The sequence below is a fragment of the Cricetulus griseus genome, chromosome 4 (genome assembly GCF_003668045.3).
Source record: "Cricetulus griseus strain 17A/GY chromosome 4, alternate assembly CriGri-PICRH-1.0, whole genome shotgun sequence".
NCBI lineage: Eukaryota > Metazoa > Chordata > Mammalia > Rodentia > Cricetidae > Cricetulus > Cricetulus griseus.
Genome location: NC_048597.1, coordinates 153147702 through 153171879, shown reverse-complemented (window position 1 = coordinate 153171879; position 24178 = coordinate 153147702). Strand labels below are relative to the sequence as shown.

Genomic DNA, 24178 nt, shown 5'->3' with positions numbered 1-24178 from the left:
TAAGTCTCTTTGCTCCCTATACAGGATAATAGAAGTCTTCTGCTGTTTTGTCCTCACTGTTGATTGAATACATAAGATCATGAAAGAATAAACTATGGAACATTCGGTGTGGATTGAATGGCCTTCCTGACAGCTATCCTGATCTCTGTCTTGGATTCTTAACCCCTTTAGTTAGCTTTTCTCTCATCTACACTCCCCCTCTCAGGCACGAACCTCAGGCTTCTCGGCTGGCTCCAATGGCAGCCCCACAAAGACAGCTTCTGACAAACAGAACAGAAGCAGAATGAATGAATGCTATCCACCATGCAGCGAAGTGAGCAAATGTGCTCTTCTATTGGTTCCATGCTGCAGCATTTATTGAATACCACTTTGTTCCAGTCACTGTGCTACATGCTACTAACTTACAGATGAATTACATGAGGAAAAGGGAAGAGATGTGCATGGAATCCCCTTTCAGATGGGGAAGGTTGATGGGGCACATGCACTGGCATTGTCAATGGGCAAGGAGAGAATGACACCCTCGTATAGGTGTTAATGAGGCACAAAGTAACAATGGATAAATAGGAAAAGACTAGTAAAAAGACTAATGAATAGTCAACACACCCATCCATTCTTTTAGCAAGGAACTTCTTACAAACACAAATGGACTCAAGATATTAGTCATTCTTTAAACTGATGGCTTCATGTGTTGCCAAATTTTGCTATACCAAACAGGCATCTGTCATGTAGGGTGATATTGACTCTGACAACTCCAAAGCCTCAACATTCCCATTTGATTGACTCATTGGACAGATTCAAATGCCTGTGGTGAAGTATGGGCTGACCTCCCTGACCTCGACATCAACACAAGTGGAGTTTCAGTCTATTCTAGTAACTTTAAGGATGAAGCTAGCTTTTGTGTCATTTTACCCCGATGAAGCTAGCTCTTGTCATGCATCTGCCACTCAATGCAATATTTCACACCAGGGCTTGATGCTCCATAGGGAAGCATAGAAAGGATAATGAGGCAAGGTTTGAGAAGTTATCAAGAAAGAAGCACAGGAACTTTAAACACTAAGTTAAAACTACTTTGAAATGGAATAGAAATGAGTTCCCATGTTGACATAAAACAAATGTTTGAAATCAAGTACAAAGGCCTTGAATGTCAAGGTGGGTAAGAAGAAAAGCAAGGTATTCCTGTTTCTGGTTAAAAAAAGAAAAACAACAACTCACAACTCTTTGGTCTGGCAGTCAATTCCACACTTTTACATGCCACCCTGGTCTGCTCATGCCAGAGGTGTTGCCACCAAGTGTGACCTTCTCACCTGGGAAACAGAGTTGTGGTGGTTTTGCAAAAGGACAGCAGAAAAGTTCAAGAGCTCCCATGCATGGTCATACCTATGAGGACCTCCATGTTAGTCTGTTCATAAAAGGAGTGTGAGGAAGCAAGAAGAAAGTCTTCAAGTCAACAGCAAGCATGAGCTTGTCAATAAGCCTCCCAGAGAAGACTCTGTCCAGAGGCATTACCATGGTGTTGAATCCAGTCTTACCTGGGGGGTGGGGGGTGGGAGGTGGGGGTGGGGTAGTGTGGTCATCCTGTGTGAGCTACTCCACTTCATCATGCTTAGTCTTACTTATCCAGATGTTGATGGGGAATGTACTGTGTATGTTTATCTTATTGATTGTTAAATAAAATACTGTTTGGCCAATGAGACAGCAAGTAGACGGGACTAGGAGTCAAAGAGGATTCTGGGAAATGTAGTAGAGAAGTGCTGATCCAGGCAGGAAATGACATAGCAAGAAGACTCATATTTAAGCGAAGGAGAAACAGGAAGGGCCCTCTTTTCCCCTCCGCTCCTGCTCCAGCGGCAAGATGTGATCCCAGCAAGGAGGGACACCAATAAGGTATCTGATAAATTAAGTCTTATAAAATATATAGGTTTATGATAGTTAAGACTGAGTTAGCAGATGAGAAGTCCTAGTCATTGGCCAAGAGGCTTTGAACCTAATACAAGCTTCTGTGTATTCATTTGGGCCTAACTCGGGCAGGCAGCTGGCATAAAGCTCACACGTGGCAGTGGGGCTCGGTGGCATTTGGCGGAAAGATTTATTGTAACAAGATGTGCTGGGTTAAAGAGCAAATACACTTACCCTGTACCTCAGAGAAGCAGTTGCCTCTGCCTTGACTTGACCTTCTGGTTTTGAGTCAGGTAGGCTTATGGCATTCTGGTTTTGCTTCCTGATTTTACTATGAGAGGCAAGATTTTGAGATAGAGAAAGGAAAAAAGAAAACAACTGTTCTTTTTTAGGGAATTGTTCTATATCAATGGACACAACTGCAAAAGTTAACTGCTAACTAAGTGGCAATTTACACACAATCAAAAAGGCTCACTTAAAACTTCACACCTAATCTTCAACAAATGGGGCTGGCATAACTGGATGCAAACATGTAGAAGACTATAGATAGACCCAAGCCTTTCGCCCTGCACAAAACTTGAGTCAAAATGGATCAAAGACCTCAACATAAACCCAGCTACACTGAACCTACTAGAAGATAAAGTGGGAAATACCCTTGAATTATTCGGTACAGGAGACTGCTTCCTGAACATAACATCAGTAGCACAGACACTGAGATCAACATTTAATAAATGGGACCTCCTGAAACTGAGAAGCTTCTGTAAGGCAAAGGACATAGTCAGCAAGACAAAATGACAGCCCAAAGACTGGGAAAAGATATTCACCAACCCCACATCTGATAGAGGGCTGATCTCCAAAATATACAAAGAACTCAAGAAGCTAGTCTCCAAAACACCAAACAATCCAATTAAAAAATGGGGTACAGAACTAAATAGACAATTCTCAATAGAGGAATCTAAAATGGCTGAAAGACACATGAGAAAGTGTTCAACATCCTTAGCCATCAGGGAAATGCAAATCAAAACAACTTTGAGATACCATCTTACTCCTGTCAGAATGGCTAAAATCAAAAATGCCAATGACAGTTTATGCTGGAGAGGATGCGGAGAAAGAGGAACACTCCTCCACTGCTGGTGGGAGTGCCAACTTGTACAGCCACTGTGGAAATCAGTATGGCAACTCCTCAAGAAAATGGGAATGAGTCTACCACAAGATCCAGCAATTCCACTCCTAGGCATATACCCAAAAGAAGCACATTCATATAACAAGGACATATGTTCAACCATGTTCATAGCAGCATTATTTGTAATAGCCAGAAACTGGAAGCAGCCTAGATGCCCCTCAACCGAAGAATGGATAGAGAAAATGTGGTACATTTACACAATGGAGTACTACTCAGCAGAAAAAAAACAATGGAATCTTGAAATTTGCAGGAAAATGGATGGAACTCGAAGAAACCATTCTGAGCGAGGTAACCCAATCACAAAAAGACAAACATGATATGTACTCACTCATATGTGGACCTGCTTTATGATACATAGTAGTGACCATGCTTTATCAGAGCTGTTTTTAATGATGTTTCTCAGAATGGTTTCCTCCCAGATGATGATTGAGAAGATAATTAAAAAAAAAAATGGTGCCAAGTACCACAAGAGTAACAGAACTGTGCTGTTTTCTGGGATTTTGTTTTTTACTTTGTTGTTGTTGTTGTTTGTTTGTTTGTTTGTTTGTTTGTTTTTGTTTTTTGTTTTTTTAAAATGGAGAGTGCTAGATGTCTCTACAATTTTGTTCAAATGATTGCAGAACCTGGAAAAGCTGTTGCTGCTATTGATGCATAACATATTGCCATTATTGATATATATATATATATATATATATATATATATAATTGAAACTCAAATATGTGATGAATCCAAGGTGTTTCAGTGAGTGCTCACCTGTGCATGCAAATTTGATTTCATCTTTAGTAAGTAGTAAAGTTATATGCTTGCCAAAAAAAAAAATCTCTATGCAGATGCTTCGCAGGGTCTTTCCTAGCCATCCGCCATGGTGGATGGATGAAAGACCCGAGCTAACATGGGGTTAGCTCGTTAAACAACTACAATAAAGCCTTGTACAGTTTGCATTAAAACAAACTTCACACCTGTATCCTCTAATACATTTAACAATATTTTGTTTTTCTTTTCAATTATGTGTACATATGCATGTCAGTGTCTGGGTGTGTATATGTAAATACAGTTTTTTTATGGAGGCCAGAAAATGTGTGGGGCCTCCCTGAGCTGGAATTATATTCCCTTAAATAGTACTTATTGATGAAATTAAGATACAGATTTTCTGAATATACAGCTAAGCTCACTGTCAAGTTTGGACAGCATATCACATTGGCTTTTCATAACTTAAGATTTTCATGATGAATGTGTTCTCTTCATTGTTCCTTAACCTAAAAGAATGGGATTCCCTGTTATGATTTTATATTTACTATGAAAATAACAGTTCAAAAAGAAAGTGTGGCATAAACTGGTAGATTAGAAGCTGCCTCTATGTGACTCTCTCCAAGATAAGAACAAATAAAAAAGACCCTAACTCAGGAAAGAAGAAAAAGGAAGTCAATATAGACACAGCTCTAGGCACATGATTCCCCAGCAGGGGTAGGGAGGCACAGGCTTCATCCAAATGATAAGGCAATGGTGAGAGGACTGGCATCCTCTCCTCAAGGCAACTTCAGTGCCCTCACAAGCCACAAATTCAGCTGTAGTTTTTGGTGAGAAAGTCATTCCTTCTGCATACGGAAAAACAGCAGAAAGAAATACCATTTTGAAGATCAAAAAAGATCCATTCACACCCTGATATCTGAATCCCAAACTCCAAGGATCAGAAAAGCAGATCATCTCCAACTTGGCACCCCAAAGTTTGAAGATCCAGAAGCTGTTACTCCAACACTGCATCCTTTTCTCTGTGTGTGCTTTCTCCTACTTTATCATTTAAAAACTGTTTTGTATACATAGTGTCATAAAATTTTATTTGCATATTTGTCTTCATTACTGTGTAATGACTGTTCATTTCCTTTCTTTTATTCTTCTTTTTTGTCCTGTATTCCTGCTTTTGTTCTTTTCATATACTTTTACTATTTTGACTTTATTCTATTTTGTTAAACTACAGTTTTTATTTTTCTTCTCTCTTACTGAATATATCAAATTTCATTTTTGAACCTCCTCATTGTTATGGTGTTGCTGTTGCAATAGTTCATTTTCTCCTCTCTAAGTGGTACTGGAGATTGAGCCCCCAAGGAAAACAGGAAAGTATAGACTGATATTGAGCTCTGAAAGTAAATTATAGCTAACCAAGATTTCTATACCCAGCAAAACTATCTTTTAAAGTCACCAGAGAAACAAGGATGTTTCAAAAGAATTACAAACTAAGACAGTTTATGACCACCAGTTAAGCACAGTTAAAAATACATAAGGGCATACTAAACATAGAGGATGGAGGACAGTTTTGACCACAAAAACATAGGGAATAATTGTTTTCATGAGAGGATTAGGTGAACAAAGTAGAGCTGGAAAAAAAACCAACAAAACCAAAGACAAAAACCCACCATATCCAGCACAGTAGTAACCAACAAACTTCTAGTATTAACAGAGGAAAAGGAAACAAGAAACAAACAGTAAACAATCAACCAATGAAATAACAGGAACCTGAGATATCTCTTAATGGCTTAAATGTAAGCAGCCTCAACTTAATGTCATAGAGATTCAGAGCAGCTGACCAGATCTACAACAAATCCATCTATTTTCTGTCTCAAGGAAACTAAGCTCATTGGCATACATACCCACAGAGAGTCAAAGGATGGAAGGTAATCTACCAATAAATGGAAGCTGGTGCATATAAGTTGATATCTGAGAAAACAGACTTCAAATCAAAATTAGTCAGAAGAGATAAAGAAAGCCATTGTATGTTAACAAAGAGAATGATTCATCAAGGGCTATAACAACTGTAAATCTATATACCAAATGTTGGGATTCCCAATTTTATAAAACAAATACTAATAAGCATAACAAGAAACATGTGTCCTGATAAAATAAAACGTGACTTCAGCAGTCCATTTCCATCTTTGTATAGTTCTTTAAACTAAATGCAGAAGCTTCAGATTTGAACAAAAGATCAAGTGGATTGAACAGGCATCTATGACTCTTTCACCTAACAGATAGAAGATGCACATTCTTGACATCCCATGAAACCTACTCTAAATACAACACATTCTAGCTCACAGAACAACTACTCATGAACACAAAAGAGTCTAAATGATTTCTTGCATGCTATCAAATTAGGAGAATTAAATCTAGGAATCCACAGCCAGATAAGCACAAAACTACACAAAGGCAAAACGATGGAGCAAATCAGTCTTGAATAACTTGTGTGTCATTGAAAAAAGAAGGCAAGGAAAAAATTTAAAAGTTCTCAGAATCAAATGAAAATGGAAGCAAATCCTACCAGAATCTCTGGGATACAGTTCAGGCAGCTCACAAAGAAACATTTGGCTGTGAGCACTCACCTTAAAAAATCAGCAAGATCTCAAATTAATCTAATAGCGCATCTCAGGGCCTGAGAAAAACATGATAAAGCCAAACCCAAAACAGTATGGGGCAAGAAATTATAAAGACTAGGCAAAAAATTAATGGAATAAAGACCAACAACTAACTAACAATAAAGACATAGGTCAATAAAACATAAAGTTGGGGCTTTTTTGAAAACATAAACAATATTGACAAACCTTTAGCTAAACTAACCAAAAGAGAGAAAAGGCTTGAATTACTTAAGAAAGCTGTACACCATGATCAAGTTGTTTTAATCCTAGGGATGCAAGGATGATTCAACATGTGCAAATCAATAAATACAACACAGCAAGCAAACAGACTGAAGTGTAGAAATCACATCATCATCTCTATAGTTGCAGAAAACTGCCTTTGAGAAAGTTCAACATCTCTTCATGGTAAATAGCTGTGAAGAAAGGAGGATGAGAAGGAACAGCTCTCAATATAATCACGTTTATATAGTTTATATATGATAAACCTATAGCATACAGTACACTAACCAGGGAAACACTGGAAGTATCAGGAATGAGATAAGGGTACCTAGGAAAGGAAGAAATTACAGTATCCCTATCTGTGGATAACATGATGCTGTGCAGAAGGGAAGAGTGTGGGGATGGATAGGAAGAAACAGCAAGGGTCAGACAAGGGAAATGGTGAGATCAGAGGGAGAGGGGATAAATAAGAGCAGAGGGCAGTGACATATGTGCACATGCACACACACAAACACACACACATATAAAAACAAAACCAAAATAATGTCTCCTCATCCAACTCAACCCAGCTGTAGAAATTCTCTGTGATAAGCAATTTTTTGCACGAATAGAATTGGCCCTTCCCTAGAGTCTTCTTCATAAGGCTATCACGGGAATTATAAATGTCTGCCTCTTTAGGATCCTCAGTAAGCCAGTAGCAGTGACTAAGGGAATAGCAGACAAAATTGTTAGTATGTATGTCAAGCCTGAAGTGTCCTTGGTCATGACCTTGAGGCCTTGGAAAATTGGTTCAGACAGTTCTCAACCAAGTAGCCATTCTGCACACAGCCCATAGCCCAGCAGGTTGCCACTCTCGAAGGCTGTCACCCTGACAGGCCATCTGCAGTATCTGAGCTGAGGGTTATCAAGACCAAATTTATCACACCCAAGATTCCATCCTTATATAAGAATCACTTGTCACTGGTCCATAAATCCCAGCTCCTCACAGAGCCAAGGGTAATCAAGATTTAAAAGGAAGGGGCCTGGATGAATATCCAACCGACTTCCTCTCTGTGAGGCCCAGTTCTGAAAAAAATCTTTGGCCCTCATATGCCCCACAGAAGACAGTCATTTTTCTCGTTTCCATCTGTATCACTACTATCAAGGGGACAATGTTCTAAGAGCCGTAGGCAATCTGTCTTCCAGAAGGTCCTGTTTGAGCTATGATCTCTGTTCTTTCCAGTTTATGTGTCTCCTCATGAATTTCAGCTTGCTTGCCTCGCCAGATAAATTAACCATAAAGCAAAGCCTTGACTCATGCTGCTGAGGCCTGATAGAAATCAGTGTGAGCCTGGAGTCATGAATCTCTGATAAAGATGGGAGAGCTGCCCCTTCTATCCTCATATTCATGCCACTTTGAACCATCTGGAAGATTCCCTTGACTTACAGTCTTAGAGTGGAGGTGCTAGAGCCTTGCCAAAGGCCAAAGAAAATCCCATTGGCAAACAACAAAAGGAAGTAGACTTGTGTGAGGTGTGGTAGGGTGAGGATGAACATGGCAGGAAAGGCTATGGGAAGGATGACATTCCCCTAACCTAAAACCAGAGCAGAGAAATTGTCCTCAGTTTTGTTCTACCAAAGTTTGGGAAAATTCAATCGAGGTTAGCAAATATCTGAGAAGGTTTAACTCTGTGACCTTGGGCAAACAATCCCCTCCTCTGGGTTTCCATCTGTAAGATTCAGGAACAGAACGAAACCTTCTTCCTGCATGGCCAGGCTGAAGGAAGGTAGAAGAAAAGGCCTTTGAAGCCAATATAATTACTCCTCTGTCCAGGGAAATATAAACAACAATAACTCCAACAGCCTTCAGCTCTGCTTCTGAATGAGTTCTTTGCTTCAGTCTGAGAGGTAAAGTAGTTGGTTCCTTGGGGAAAAGTTGACTGTGGAAGGGTAAGCCATGTCCCCGCTCACTCCGCTTTCATTATGTTACATGGAACTACTATTAATACAAAGGACATTCAATATAATTTAAGAGTTTACTAAGTGTCCACCATGTGCCCAGGGCCGCCGTAGATCCTGTGGGGTAAAGAATGAGTGTGTGACATATTCAGGGAGTTTCCAAGGGTCAGAAGTTTGTGTGCTCCGAGACAAAATGAGCCATTATATTTTTAAAAATCTTCTTTAGATGAACATTACTTCTTTCTATTAGCATAAGGAGCTTAGTCTGACTAGATTTTCTACTGTTTTTGTTCATGCCACTATATACTATATACATTTTATTTGTCTTTGCTTCACCCATCTGCAGGAAGCCTAACTTTGGTGGTTAAAGGACGTGCATTGATTTAAATTCTGGTTGGTTGCATCTAGACAAAAAAGCCAGAAACTCGTGAATTTTGCAAATGCACACTACACACAATTTCAAAGTTCTACTCTGTATGACAGGAAAGCACACTGCATGAGTTGGGATTTGGACACTGCCCTAGCCCCTGAGTGGGTTCTTTATTTAATATTTTTGTTCATCTAAAAGTCAGTAATTCTACCTCAAGTTAAATCCCAGCAATGTGTTACTATACTTTGGTCTACATTTATTTATTTTTCTATTTTGTGTTACTGTATGTCTGTGTGCATGTGTTCGTTGTGTGTGTGTATGTGTGTGTGTGTGTGGTGTTTATGAGCCACTCTCCTCATTTTTTGAAGCAGGGTCTCTTACTGGAAACTAGGGCTTGCTGGTTAGCTAAGGATAGTTGGCTAGTGAGCCCTAGGGATATGCTTGGCTCTGATTCCCCAGTATTTCAATTATAAATGCATATTACCTTGGTCAGATTTTTACATAGGTGCTAGGGATAAAACTTAGGTCAGCAGGGTTGTAAGACAAGCATTTTACCAACTGAGCTCTCCCCATCCCATGTTTTGTATTAAGGTACCAAAAAGACTATCAGTTACATTGTCTTCCTCAGACTTCTTTTGTTTTTATTTCATGTTTTCTAGGACAAACGAGTAATCAATGTATCCTAAATGGGTATCACTTCTGAAATATGTCTTGGGTGTAAGATGAAACCTTTAGAGAAATATAGTAATCAATATGATATCTAACACTTTCCCTCCATGTTCTGAATGGATATGCGCATATGTATTTTCAACCAGATTTATATGAATGCACCAGCATGATATAAGACAATAGAATTTTACAGCCATATTACTTGTTTTTTAGGAAGCTCTTCTTCAATAACCAAAAGTACTGTTTGGACTTTATATGTTCAGAATTGGTCATACTCTTTAGTTCATGAACTGTGAAGGTACCTCCATGTCTAGTGTGTCTATGATGACTACAAGAAGAGGAAAGTAACATGTATTTAGGATGACTGACACTCTTGGACTTTCCCAAGACTGAATTGGTTCCTAGGACATACCTCTATCCATGGGAATGTTCTCGGCAAATAGGGGACAAATTGGTCTCTCTAAGGAGTTATGATTTCCATTTATAGGAACCACATCACTTTGATGCATACATCTCAGCACCCAGAAGAGCCTGGTGTGATTGAGACACACTGGGTAAACAAGTTGTGATGATAATTAATGTTAACTGTCAACTTAAAAGAATCTGGAATCACCTGGGAGACTGGCCTCTGGACATGCCTATGGGGAATTACCTTGATTATGTTAATTGAGTTAGGAAGACATGCCCACTGTATGTGGTCATTCCCCAAATGGGACCTTAGACTGTGTAATTGGAGAAAGGGCATCCTTACTCACTGCTTCTCTACTGTGGCTACGGTGTGACCAGTTGCTTCAAGTCCCTGCTGCCTTGACTTCCCTGTCATGACTTGAACTGTGAGCCACAATAAACTCATACTCAATTAAGTTGCTTTTGTCAGAGAAATTGGTGAACGCAAAAGGAAAAGAAGCTAAGACACTGGGCAAGGCATTTTCTTTTTCTGTGCTTCTTTTTTCCCAGATAAAAATCAGAGACATGGTACTCAGTCCTGTGTGCACCAGAAACTGAGCAGATCCCTCTTCTTCTGCTCACACTGAACTTTTAGATATCCATATGCATGCCATCTTTTTGCCTTCTTTGTGTGCTATCATTCCAAAAGAGTTGTCTTAGAATACCAGGCCATCAATGACCCGATCCTGTCATTGTATTATTCAGAAATGGAACATCATGCTTTGTGCTTCAAAGAGCAGGATGACTGATAAGTTGTCATTGTGGTTCTCTAAACCCTCCAAATTACCTCCAAAGATCGCTAACCAGCTCAAACAAGGCTGAATAAAGCTCAGGAACAATGACCAGTTGGTCACCTTTCATCTGCAGTATGGAAGCAGCTATCATTTACTGGAGCCTCCTCTAAGCAGCACACAGTGCTGGATGCTTTAGCTGGATTAGGTCAAGTCAATCTCATAGTAAAAACTTCCATAAAGTAGCAACCACTGCTCCTGTTTCATAAATGAGAAAAAGCTAAGTCATTCACTGGGGTCACAAAGCTCATAAAGGTTAAGAGGGGGTGGAGTTAAATCCACACAATTTGATTCTAAAATTGGAGCTTTGAACTGCCTGCCATACCACCTTTAAGAAAAATAGCCACATGGCATCCCTTTCTAACTATGCCCCAAAGTCTAAGCATACAGGATATTCTGAGAGGTCAGACTATGTGCTTCTGAGGCCCAGCACACGTCTGTCTACCTATTTAGGTCAAAAGGCATGAGGCTTTCTGGGCATAGGTATTAAAGGATCCGAGGAAGAGATTTTATCTGTTGATTAATTTGAGAGTGAGATAAATTGCCCTGCCAAGCTGATGTGTTATTTCTTTAGCACTTCCGTTTCCCTTTCTGAAAACAAGTAAAAATAAAGCATCTTTGATATCTATGAGGAATGACTGCATGAAATAATGGGAAAGCACCATGCAAACTGTAAAGTACTTTAAAACAATTATACCATATGCTAAGCAGTTTCTAAAATAGCAATGCCTTCAGATGTCCTTGCAAAGCAAATGAGACCCAGCTGCTAGAATGTTCTGCCAAAGAGGAAACCCAGCTCTTGTTCAAGGGGAAGGGCACACGTCAGATTATCCCAAAGATGTGTTGCACAAGAAGCAAGGAAGTCTCATCAAAAATTTTGGTGGTTAATGCTCAAAAAATTGTCGGTGTCTTAAAGATCAAACAAGGCAGAATTTCCAAGTTCTTTCACATGAATTTGGAAAAATACTCTTGAGTGGTGTTTGCATAATAGAAATACAAATTATACTCACCTAGGGAGACATGAGGTAGCCAAGTTTACCAAAACTTCTCAGTATCTTCCCAAAAATAAGTGTGTTGGTAAAAGATAAAGGAAGGCTTCTAAAAAGTATTTATTTATTTGTGTGTGGAGGGTATGTGTGTGTGAATGTGTTGGGGGGGGATTCATGTGTTTCCATGTGTCCATGTGTTTGTGAATACACATATATAGAGAGAGGCCAGAGGACAACCTTGGTGTTGTGCCCAAATTCTGAACCCCCAAATCACCAAGAGACCCATTCCAATGCAAAAGCAAAGAGTCTTTCATTATTTAATGAGAGTTAACTGTCTTAACTCAGTTCCCTCATCTGTCCAACACAGACAGCGGTTGTCGTGAGAAGGACCCAGAGGGGTTGAGAGTCAGGAAATTTATTGGGGTATCTGTTAGGACATACACTTGGCTGACCCTGCTCCCTAATGACGGGCGGGCATACACAGGGACGTGCTACATCACCCATCACGAATTACGGCCTGCATGAGGACTCTGCCCATGTATGGAACCTTAGTGCACATGCACAGTCTTCCCTTTAAAAGTTCCAACTTCCCCACTTCCCTCTCTCTACCTCTCTCTTTCCTCCTCTCTTACTCTCTGTCCTGCTCTGTTCTTTTATTTCTCTCTCGATAGCTTTCCTACCCTTCTTCTAATTTAAGCAGAAACCTAACAGTATGGAGGAGAGTGTCTAAGGGTAAGCAACAGTCTCAGAATTCGTGCACGTCAAGGCTTGGGTGACCTGTCCTGTGTTGATTGGTTAACTGGTTGCTATGGTCTATAGGCCTTCCCAGGGTGGTTGCATCTATGCTCTGTACAACACTGTTACCATAAAGCAGGTCCAGAACCTGCCAGCTAACTTCTGATTGGTTTCTTGCCACATGTGACTGGGAGGATGGGCAAGGTCAGGAAGCTCAGCACATTTTTTTTTCTGAGTCAGAGGCCTACATCTTGCTGGGTCTTTTCTGCAGCCTGTCATGACTGCTAAAGCAGGAGGCTAAGTGAGGGTCTGATCCCTTCATTTGGAGCCATCCTCAGTAATGGCCGGTCTGTCGTTGGCATGGAGCTCACCAGTCAGGCTCAGCTAGCTGTCCAGAGAGTCCCAGGGCTCCTTCTGCCTCCACTCCCCCAGTACTAGGATTACAAACCCATGACAACATGTCAAGCATTTTTACAGGCATACTGGGGACTGAATGCAGGTCCTAGCGTTTGCAAAAGAAGCACTTCACCAACTAAGCTATCACCCCATCCTCAGGAGGACTTTGGTTGTTGTTGTTGTTTGGGTTTTGTTTTTTTTTTTTCTTTTTAAGAATGAAAGTAAAGATAATGAGGTGTCTCTGGAAGGTTGAGACTTTCAGAGTGACTCAGCACTTGACATGGCGAGTGACAACTAAAAGCATGTGTTGAAAGAATGCTAATGAGACTGAGCACTCCCCTAACCTCAGAAGAGACTGAACCACCATGGACAAGAAACATTAAAGGCATCTGAGGGACTGTGGGTGGAAGCTGCCTGAGAGTAGAGCAAGTAGGAAGTGAACCATAGGCCCTCGGGATGAACTAAGATCATGGCCTAAAGACTAAACAAGCCAGTTTGGATCTCAACACTCTTCATGTTCTTTTATGCCCTCTCTCAGACCTCCTACAACAAGCTAAAAGGAACAGGTGAGCTAACCACTGGGCAATGAGACATTATGGAACAAATAAACCCGCATATGCACTCACTTGTAGCACAAGTATAAAATGTATGCATTTTATAACAAATCTTGAGATGTGGGGGAGGGAAGACATTAGTTCCATCTGGAACCATAAGAATCCTCACTGAAGAGACATGTTTCTGGATGCAAAAGCAGGAGTCTGTCCATAATGGATGAGAAACTGATTTTACAGTCTTTCAGGATAAAGAACATCCCAAGCCCTAAGTAGCTGGTTTTTATCTTCAGCTACACTTGGCCATTAAGCTCTGCATTAAAACCACCTTCAATTTGTCCTGTTGTAACTAAGCCTCTTTAGACAGGTGAGTGTGTTTATTTTCCTGTTGAAGACTTGAGAAAAGGAGATTCTTCACATATCTGTACCTAGTTAGTTCATACCTAGTACCTAATAGAAATTCAGGCAGTTGTCTTCCCCAGTCCCCATTGAGAATGTCTGCCACACCCATGAACCAAGTCATAAAGTGAGCCACTTTGATGCTTGCCATAGCTTCTCCCACATGATGTGGCCAGGTTCAGACTGAATATGCAGTTTATTTTTTCACATCTTAAAAAAATTGGCCGGAAAGGGGTAAAACGTGGAGGCTTACCATTTCCCTATTAAGTTTTCAAAGTGCTTGCATTGGTTTCTTTTTTGTGCCACAATAAAAGCAGGTGTGAAATAACATTTGTAAAATGTTCTGTCAGCCAATGTGTTCTTCATTCATAAATGAAACTCTTCAATGTTCAACAACTGATTACCATTAATAAATGAGGTGTGACATCCTTCGAATTCTCCAAAAAGCTACCAGAACCCACAGCAATTGGCTTTCCCCTTGAAAAAAAACACACTTACTGATCTAGTTGATATCCCCTTGTTCTAAATATTAAAACAAAACAAAACAAAAACAATTAATTTGGGCTTCTCATCTCTCTTTGTTTAGGCATTATTATAGAAGAGGGAGGGAATGTTCTGTGTTTCATCAGCCAGCACAATACTAACCTGATGTTGAAACAAGTTCTGAAGAAAACATCCTATGGTTTTCTGGGACACAAAGGGTTTCCCACATGACTTTCCTTTGTCCTCAAGCTTGATAAGTACCAGAGCCAGAGCACGCCGCACACTTGTTCAGAAGTAGGGACTGAATGCCATGAGCAACAGTGAAGTTGTCACTGCCTCCAACAAGCTGACTTCCTGGATCCGGCTGAATCAGTACCAGGTGTTTGAGTTAGGGGTGGATTGAGATGAGCAATTCAATAACTTAGTAGAGTGAAAAGAAGCCTGGAGCTTAGGAATCAAATCCCACAGTGACCTTAGTCAGGATTTTGCTCTTTTTATGGGCAGCTTAGTGGATAGGGTCAGTCTTTTAATATACTTAACAATTTGCAAAGAGCTTTCCAATTGTAGTACCTAATTGTGTCGCCCCAACTCAATTCCCTCATCCAAACAACTGGGTTAATACAACTTATTGTGCAGGCCTATCACAAGAACCAATCAAATGTTCATTTAAGATGTTTCCTCTAGTATCTGACATATGAATGATGTGTTTGTACCCGAGTGGCTCTTGAATAGTTCTATAGCTATCTTGGTTCTCAACAAAATAATGTTGGCTATGGAAACTTCCTTGCCCACTTCTTGGAAGAAAAAAGAAAAACAGCTAACGCAGAGCAATTCTCTAATTTCGACAGTTTAACTGGGTATTTCCTAAAGAATTCAGGCTCCTTATAATGTTATCATAGTTCATTTAATGTTACTCCAGGCCTTGTACTATAATATAAATATTTTAATACAATAATCTCATTTCCACTACGATCCAGTGAGTTCAATACTGGCATGAGTCCTCAACATTTTGCTTTAAGTAGCAATGTAAAAACTCCCAACAACAACAAATTGAGGGGGCAGGGGGCAGGGCGATTGAGACCTGTTTTTGTTTGTAGTCCTGACTGTCCTAGAACGGAATCTCCTGCCTGTGCCTTCCTAGTGCTGGAATTGAAGGTGTATGCCACCATGCCTGGCCTCCAACGGTATTTTTAAAGCATCACCCTTCGGCAGGTATGTGTTATTATTGCAGTGCTTTGAATACTCTAGTCTCTCCGGAACTCACATGTTAACATCCTAAGACTAAAGTGAGGAGGCAGAGCCTCTGGAGAAGAAATAGAGTATGAGGACAGAGGCCTCCTGAATTAGTAACTTCCTTCTTAGAAGTACCCCCCCACCAGAGTACTTGAATCCTCTGTATTCTACCATGTAAACGTAAAAGGAGAAGCAGGCCATTGTGACTCAGATGAGGGCAAACTACAGTAACCATATTGTCACCCTAATCTTGGACATCTAAATCCTAGAACCATGGAAAATAAATTTCTGTTGTTTGAAAATTTCCTAGCTTATGGTATATCATTATAGACATCGAACTAAAGTAATTATTGAACTTATGGAGCCCCCTGCTAGGTTGTATTTTTTTCCAAGCAAAACTCTTGGATACACTTTCTGTCCCCCAGAAAGTGACATGGCTTTTTCTCTCATCCTCCGCTTCTCTCTTTCCAGAAAAAAATGATTTAGGTTAAAAATAAAAGTTCTCTCTCTCTCTCTCTCTCTCTCTCTCTCTTCTATGTCATATAGATGCCCCTATCTCTGATGTATTTGAACTTATTGTGGATACAAATGTCCTAAGCTCTTAGTTTCTCATTTCTCTTTAAGACATACAATCATCTCAACAAAGCAACTATACCGGCAATGATTATAAGATGGCAGATGACAGTCCTCTTGTTGAGAGGATTGTTGAGGGAAAGTAATCTCATAGATTACTCACATGTGACTTTAAAGAATGCTGTCTATACCCATGCACACAAATACCAGACTTGAAATCTCTTTATGCAGAGATCCCTAATTATTAATAGCCATGAACATTAGCAGAGCATTCTAGACTCTATTGGCCACAGATATGTGTGCCAGCAAAGAAGAGGCCTTAATTGAGAAGACATGGACTCCCTTTTGAAAAACCCTAGCCAACTGGTCCACTTAGAAAAACTCCTTAAAAAGGAACATTTAAGGCATACTTTCTGTATTATGCTTGGCTCCGTTCTATTTTTTTTGAACAAATATTTGTAGAGCCTTATACTTGGGCCATATTTTCTTTTGAACAGTTATTGAGATTCTAAGAGATAATGTTCCCTACTTTGTGGGGAAACTGAAGGAACCAAAAGAAATTATATGCAGGGTATCAACCCTATATCAACTCCCCTACAAGTTGTATTCCTGTCACTACTAAAGAAAACATGCAGTCTCTTAGCTGAAGCCAGATCTGTGTGGTCACTAGATACCATCACTGTTTGCCAACCCAGCCAAATTACTTAAAGAACTCTTTTTGTCTGTCCTAAAACATTATTCCAACTTTCTCTGCCAGAACACTTGCATTACCACATACAATGCAATTTCTCTTAACTACACTCAAACAAGTAAAACCTTAGGCTTGACATGGTTCTTTAATCTACCTGTTTCCATCTCGTTTCTTTGTCTCCTTTTGTAGGAACCTCAAAAACTGGCTTTCCTTAAGGTTTCCAAATCTTATACCATTCTTTCAGAATCTGCTTAAGTCAAGCTTTCCCCATCACCACTCCATCCAATTATGTTCTTATTGAGATGACTAAACATGTCCAGCAGGGAAGCCCCACCACTAATTTTCACTCTCCCTCTCACTGAATAGATCAGTACTGTTGGATGCTATTACTCATTGCCCTCTTCTTGAAGCACATCATCTCTTTTTTATGTATATATTTGTGTGTGTGTGTGTGTGTGTGTGTGTGTGTGTGTGTGTGTGTGTGGTGGGGAGGCAGTATATGCATACATGTATGTGGTGCATGAATGTGTGTGGGTGTGTACATTGGAGACAAGAGGAAGACATTATGTGGCCTACTCTATCATTCTCCACCTTACCCCCTTGGAATTGGGTCTCTCATTGAACTGAAAGCTTCTAATTTTGTCTAAGCCAGTGAGTTTCCAATATCTGCTTGTCTCCATTTCACAATACTAGTATTGCAGGCACATGCAGTCATGCCCAGCTTTCTTGGTTTTCTTTTCCGTGGGTGCTGGGGATTCAAATTTAAATCCTCATGCAAGCAAGGGCTTTTACCCACTGAGCCATCTCCCTAGCCCCCAGACATTTCCTCTCTTGAGTCAGAATACTGAACCTTGTTAGTGCAAGTGGTCATGTCTCCGTGTTAAATGGTGTCTTCCTTTCCCTGCTTTATTTCCTTCTTTTTTCTTTCCTCCTTTTTCTTTCTTCCTTCTTCCTTTCCTTCTTTCCTCCTGTCTTTCTCCTTCCTTTCTTCTTTCTTTCCTTCTCTCCTCCCTTTTTTCTTTCTTTCCTTCTCTCCTCCTTCCTTTCTTCCTCCTTCCTTCCTTCCTGCCTCCCATTTTATTTTATTGACTTTTTACTTTTTTATTAATATCACATGTCAATCCCTTCTCCCTCTCCCTCCCCTCCCCCAGCCCCCACCAGCTCCCCACTCCAGCCCCCCTCTGCTCCCCGTGTCCTTATATTTCTTGACTTCTTAATACTGAGGACACACAGGACTGAGAGTCCCTGTCTTCTCTGCTTTAGATATACCCACACCATTAATAATCTCACTCTATCTCACACGTTTTAATATGTAGGAACCCCTGTATCTCCACTTTTCATTTATTTTATTACCTTTTACTTATTGATTATTTGTATGTGTGAGTGTACACATGTGCACTCATGCATGAATGAGAATGTGTGCATGTGTGTAGGTCAGAGAACAACTTGCATGAATCAGTTCATTCCTTCTACCTTGTAGGTCCCAAGGACCACACTGATGATGTCAGGCCAAGTGGCAAGTGTCTTTACCTATTGAGCCACCTTACTATCTCTGACTCTCCACCGTTCAATGCAGAAATACTCAATATATAGTTTCACATGTACACATCTACAATTAGCTTAACATACCTCCAATAGACTCCACTGGATCCAACTTATGCCAATTCAACTGACACTCTGACTAGAGCTTCGAGAACTGACTTCAATCAAGTTGAGGATTTCTACCTAGATCTTCAATCAAACAAATCCCATCTAATATGGACTGGATATAATCAGTTAGAGACTTTCACTATACTAACATTTTCTTCCCACAGGACCCCACAAGGCTACAATTGTCCCATTTCAGGAGGAAGTAACTTGGAGGATGCTACACCCCCATTCCCCATTATTGTCTATTAGGGTACTGTAAGCCTAGTTAGGAATAAATTTCCTAGTGTTTAGGCTTGGGATTGGAAGGAGGTATTCAAGTTGGACACCCCTTTCAGATGACTTTAGGGTTTAGCTGAAATAGATATAGTTAGGATGTACTATAACAGATTATTGTATTTTCTTATATTTCACCTTTATTTATTTTATTTTATTTTGGTTTTTCAAGACAGGGTTTCTCTGTGTAGCTTTGGAGGCTGTCCTGGCACTCGCTCTGGAGACCAGGCTGGCCTCAAACTCACAGAGATCTGCCTGCCTCTGCCTCCCGAGTGCTGGGATTAAAGGCATGCACCACCAACGTGTTAATTTTGGATATTTTACACTATTAAGTTTTAATCCTCTTTTAGACTAAAAGGGGAATTTTAGGAAGACACTGTAACCACACCTCCTAAGGGCTGGCTACAGGTGTGCCTGACCACGCCTGTCAAGGCATGGTCAAGGTGAGGTCAGGATGACTCGGGAGCACTTCTTAAGAGACAGGAGCACATGGAAAGCTATTTCTCCTTTCCCCTTCTTCCTGGCCTCACTGCTTGGGTGCCCCTGGCACGCTCTGGCTCGAGTTTGGCTGGTATTTATCTAAATAAAGGTATCTTAAATCTATAAGCCTTTTCAATCACTACAACATGAAAATCTTAAAAAAAAAAAACATTTGGGTAACAGATTTTTCAGTTGATTTAAGGTTGAATTTGCACAAGATAGAGTAGCTGACTCCTGTGATCCTGGCCCTTGTGAGGGTGAGGCAGAAGGATTGACCATGAGTCTGAGGTCCTCTCAAACTATATAGTGAGTTCTATGCCAGTTTGAGTTCAGAATGAGAATCTGTTTCACAAAACAACATAAAAAATCACAAATAAACAAAAGAATGAGTTTGGAACAGACCACATTAATGAGTTCTACAAAGGCAGAAGAAGATAAGAGCTTTATTTAGACAAAAGAAAGTTACCTCAGAAAAAAGGCACAGTTTATGGACATTTTCTCTTACTCTTATTGGTATGCACAAATATGTGTGCATGAGTGCATGCATATGTGTGTGAGTGCCTGCTACATGTGCATATTTGTTCATGTGGATGTGAACATATATGTGTGCAGTTATGAATGCACATGTCTGTACATTCATGTAGAAGATGGATTCAATGTTGAGTGTCTTCCTCAGCTGTTCTCTGCCTTATGTTTTGATGCAGGGTCTTTCCCTGAGCCTGTATGTCACTGATTCTGCTAGGATGTATGGCCATTGAGTTCATAGAATCCACTTGTCTCCCCCTCTCCCATGCAGAGATTACCAGCTTTTCACATGGGCATGAACTCAGCTCCTCGTGCTTTTCATAGTAAGCAGCCCTTAGTATTGACCTCTTAAGGAAAATCAAGGAGCACTATGTTCTCAATGCATGATCCTATTCATGATTTTACATTACTCGGCAGCTTGTTCTTTTACTGAAATTGTATTTATTATTATTAGTGCATGTGTTTGTGTGTATGTGTGAGTGTATGTATGCACACATGAACACACTCATGTTGTGGCACATGGTCATGGGCATGCATGTGGAGATCAGATGACAACTTTCAGAAGTTGAATCTTCCCTTCTGCTGTGGGTGTCATCACACTCGGGTCATCAGGCTTATGCAATAAGTACTTTCATTCACTAAGCCATCTTCCTAGCAATGGTGATCTTGTTCTAGTGGCAATTTCTTATTATCCAACCTGCCTTGAAGTAATCAGAGACTTTGGGAACCGTGCTCAAACGCCTGAACTAAGTCTTCCAGGCAATTCTGAGATCTGCCTGTGTTTATGAACTATTGTCACATGAATGGCTCTTTTGTACATCTGTGATGACTTTCTTTGTCAGGCCACGTTAAGAGGCAGGCTTCTTTCACAGACAAGTGCAATAACTTTGCTATGTCATCCAGCACCCACCAGTGAGTCAATGAACTTCTCTTAAGCACTAACCTTTGTGAATACTCTGTCTGGGTGTTCTACCTCAGATTAATGAGAGTGGTAGACAGCTCACATATTCCAGAAGGCTAATTTAACTGATTTCACAACACTTCTGAGTTGCTTGGCTCCAGCTCTTCCTGTTGAGATTTATGAATCTGAATTTTAAGAAACCATTTCTCAACATACCTTCAAGTTGACAATTTCATTGCACCAGTGAATATGACCACACTGGAATGTGAAGTGAAGGGATCAACCCTAGAAATTGAGGGTTGTAGGAATTTGTCATAAAACCACTTACTAATTACAAATGCTGACCCACAAGTGAGTCACTGAGAGCCTCATTGCTTTGATTATTCACAGGAACCCCATCAGTTCGAGAGTTATTTATTTAAGGAGCAGAGATTTATTCAATCTACAATAAGTATTCTCAAAGACCTTGCTTCCTGGGACTCTCAGATTCCCCTTAGTCCTTTAAAGGAATCTGAAGACCTCATCTTACAGATGACAAAGATCAGTTAACCTATCGAAGACTCCATTGTTGTGGATAAAGTCCCAACTTTGTCTTAGAGTCCTTTGGTTGCTTTTGTAGATGTCTATTCTACATAATAAACATGTATTAAATATCTGTTCATGGCCACCTCCTGGATTTGGGGATGGATATTTATAAACATTGAATACAGCCGCCTGGAAGGACCTTAATGATTGAGACCTTGTCCCCTTGATCTGTAATATCTATCATTGGCTTATAGAAGAAGTAATGAAAGGAAATGGAACCATTATTGATTTCTGCAATAAAGAACTATCAGAGACACACAGATTTCATCCCAAGGTGCCCAGTGCCCTTACTCTGACAGCCAGTCACTTGATGGAGGACATCTTGGTAGTAAGATTTTTAAAATTAGGGACTGTGTTTGTGGAAGGGGGCTTTACTGGCATGTGTGAGGCCCTGGGTTCAATCCCCAGTGCTATAATGTAAAATATAAAGTTAAATAAATAAAAGTATTATCTCATGTCATATTCATATTTTATACACATATATAATATACAAATGCTAAGTTTGTAGAAAGGCAACTGAAATTTGAGTTAAAAGCCAGCAAAGAATGAAAGCTAACTTTGGACAAATTGTACATTGTGTTCACACACACACACACACACACACACACACACACACACACACACACACACACAAATAGATTCCCAGCAGAAAGAATGAGATGATAGAGGTGGATGCCAGCATTAAGTCACGGCTAAAAAAATAAATAAAGATTGATGGAGAGATGCTGGCTGTTTTTTTCTGGAATGCTAAAACTGGCTATTGAAAAACTGTAATTTTGAACATGATTAGCTAATTCTCCCTCTTAATGAGTTTAAAGCTATGACTAAAAGTAGGATGTAGGATACTCATTTTCATTAAGCTCCCTTCTAGAGCTCTGAATGGCAACTAGGTGGGTTGTAATAATCTTTCTTCCCTCTCCCTTATCTGGCTGGAGTGTCTAACTCCGGATTTGGAAACTCCTAGACATTACTGTGAAATGTATCATAGGCCATGACTCACTACGAAAAGGACAAGTGTGTAAATTGCCTTACCAGAGAAAAATCTTCTGCCAATCGCTCCCTTTCTTCCTGTGACAAGACTTCATTTCTTTCTCTCTGATTCATACCCTGAGGAAATCAACATGACACAAAATGGCTGCTGTGTTCAATTAAGAAAAAAATGTCTCCAACACACACTTAGAGCACATAAGCATTTTAAAATCCAGAGAATTTGTTATCTTCCCAAGAAGCTTTCCTCCCAAAGGCCTTGGTGCCATGTAAGAGAACAGAATGCCACTCATTGACTAGTGCTCTCTATGAAATCCCTTTGGCCCACAGACCTGCACCTACATGGGGAATCTGCCTCACTACAGTTCTAAAGGTGGAAGGCAGCAGGAGGAAGAGCAACAATTAATCTGGGCCCACTGCCATCAAACTTCTAAAGTTATAGTTTGCATTAATTGGGTACTTATCAGAATTCAGGTTCCACTTTATGTTTTCCACATATTATTTCAGTGAATCTAAATAACTCTATGAAATAAATTACTTTGTGGACTCTCACCACAGTTAAGGGGAAAGAGACACGGGGTGGTGAATGAATTTTCTCAAAATGATGTATGAAGTAAGACACGCATTGGGATTCAAGCCTCCAGCTGTTGAATACCAAAATGCCAATTTTCTGATTCCTCAGTTAGTCCTTGGGAAGGTTGAAGCACTGGTGTCTCCATAATGCACATAAGAAAGAGAAAGGAAGTGATCTATGAACAAGAACATAGGGATCACTGACATGTTTGATCTGAAATCTGAACTCAGTTGAGACAGGGTTCCCCAGAGTTCATATTCTGGCCATGGATATAAAACTCAAATAAGTCCATCTCCCCATACACTCGCTTCATGTCAATCATTCCCAGACCAACTCAGATAAACAAATGTGTACTCTTCACACTGCGTGCTTTCAAAGTCTCATGACGCAACAAGAGCTACATATGGTATAGCGTGAATTGAATACTTTCTAAAGAGGTTCTAAAAAAAAAAAAAAAAGTGGGATTGGAGAAGAGAGCTCCTTACGGAAGAGCTAAAATGATACAATGATGACTAGAGTTGACTCTGTTTCCTGATACCTCCCTCGCTATTTTGTGGGATGAAAAAAAATACATGGCATGGAAAGAAGGCATAACCTTAGCACTTAGTGTGAATGCTCTGTTACAGATATGGCTCGTGGTCAAAGCAGTGAAGGGCTGAAGCAGAGGAAAGGATTATTCTGAGATTACAGGAAAAGCTCCTAGCGACTATTCTTTCCCTTATCTAGCAGGTTTTCAAAGGGTCCCATCAAATACAATGTAGAAAAGTTATAAATCAAACCCATACTCCCACTTTATAAGGAAATGCAAAAGGGCAGACAGAAGGAGGGGGACTCTCAATATCAACATTTTGTAAGGATTTTCCACACAATACATCCAGTTGAATAGGAAAGAAGAATTTTGAAAGTTTCATTTTGGTAACAGAGCTTTGCTGGATGGAGTCAATTTTGATTGTCTACTTCAGAGCTGCTCACAGGCAAACCTCCAGTTTAATAAAGACAGGGTTGTTTTAAAGAACCCCTGAGAGGGTAAACATGTCTTCTTATTGTCAATTTACATGGGGCTCAGTAAGAGTATTCATACACTAAGACTTCTATAAAAACATTATATTCAATAGTCCATAATGTTTTGGGAAGTCTATGGGGCCTCACTGTCCAACAACCCCAAAAGTGGTAGTCTAGTCCTGGCATTAAGCTTTTTATTTGTTAGCCTGTGGTATCTAGTAGAATCTACTCTAGTA

At 40.1% G+C, this 24178-nt stretch overlaps 1 long non-coding RNA gene across 5 annotated transcripts in view; it reads right to left on the bottom strand.

The window, feature by feature from the left end:
* Window positions 1–24178, bottom strand: part of LOC103164390 — a 136640-nt gene that overhangs the window by 85971 nt on the left and 26491 nt on the right. For 4 of the 5 annotated variants that reach the window (XR_004769593.1, XR_004769592.1, XR_004769590.1 and 1 more), the window contains one exon: window positions 22412–22486. This is a non-coding gene — a long non-coding RNA (uncharacterized LOC103164390). Of the gene's footprint in view, window positions 1–2130; window positions 2228–22411; window positions 22487–24178 lie in introns of all 5 variants that reach the window. The other variant, XR_004769591.1, reaches the window with a different exon arrangement.